Source organism: Pteropus medius, unplaced genomic scaffold, assembly GCF_902729225.1.
Source record: "Pteropus medius unplaced genomic scaffold, Ma_sr-lr_union100, whole genome shotgun sequence".
Classification (NCBI taxonomy): Eukaryota; Metazoa; Chordata; class Mammalia; order Chiroptera; family Pteropodidae; genus Pteropus; species Pteropus medius.
Window position 1 is genome coordinate 6,404,388 of NW_024355990.1, and position 1,123 is coordinate 6,405,510.

A 1,123-nucleotide genomic window follows, 5' to 3' on the forward strand; every position below is an offset into this window, starting at 1 on the left:
AATTTCCACAGTCCTAGCAGCCCAAACCCGAATCCTTTCGCTGGATTCCGCTGGCGGAGTCAGGGCCGGCGTGTGCACTTCCATGAAGCGCTGTTTCCACCTGTGCAGCTTCAGCAGCATCTTGAAGCCGCCTGACTGTCGGAATCCGGGCAACAGGTTTAAAAGGGAGAGAGCACCTCGCGTGCGGCTGGAGTAGAGGGTGCACATGCGCGGGGCGGTGTCGGCAGCCTGAGATAATCTTCCCACAAACTAATGAAGGGTTATCAGTTAACCTCCCGAGGAAGTCGGGGCCCCATTGCAGAAGCTGATTGCGAGGTGCCCGGGCTGACGCTCCCTGTCCCGAGGGTGCTACTGGTCTACGTCCTGGAGAAAACCGTCCTGTGACTTTGCGTGGGCCTTGCCAACCCTCGTAGGGCAGGAGAACCACTTTCTAAGCTCTTTGTCTTGTCGGAGCTGTTCCAGTTTTAGACCAGTGCTTTCCCCTTTCATACGCATAGGAATCCCGCTCCGAACTCGATAAGGTGTGTGTTCTGCTTGAGCACGTCTGGGGTGCGGCCGGAGAGTCTGCATTTCTAGGTAGCTTCCAAGCTTTTTTAAAATGGCAAAGGGAGGAAACTTCTTCAAGAGGCCCTGGGCTTGTGTGGCCAGGGATAAATGCTGCGACCGTTGGGATGGGAAGGATGGCGGCCTTGGTTTTCCCTGTGTGTCCCCTTTTCTTATATCTCAGGATGCTCAGCCATGCACGGACACAGGCGTAGAAGCGTGTGTCCTCCCCCACCTCCCCACACTAGCTGCTAGGAACACTCTCGAGGTCCCTTGTTGCACAACAGCCCACAAAACCCACCTTGACGTTGGCCTTTTGGGAAATGCAGATGATAAAAGGCACATTTGATATAGGAAAAAAAAAGTATGTGTGTGTGTTTTTTTTTATGACCTGCTTTAGATCCTAAATACTAAGAGGATGATAGCCAAGTGCCATTCTTTGTAAAAGCTGTTTGAAATTTTATCCACAAGCAGCTAGAAATAGAAGATTGGTGTCATGATCCAGATGTCCTGTTTTAAAAACAAACATGGACCATTCTTTTCAGGGTGATGTAGCCAGACGGTGTATGGAAAAGGTGCA

General features: G+C 51.3%; 1 protein-coding gene across 7 annotated transcripts in view; it reads left to right on the forward strand.

Annotated features, from left to right (window-relative positions):
* Positions 1-1,123, forward strand: part of SLC39A11 (solute carrier family 39 member 11) — a 340,928-nt gene that overhangs the window by 81,831 nt on the left and 257,974 nt on the right. The gene's annotated exons all lie outside the window — the stretch shown is intronic.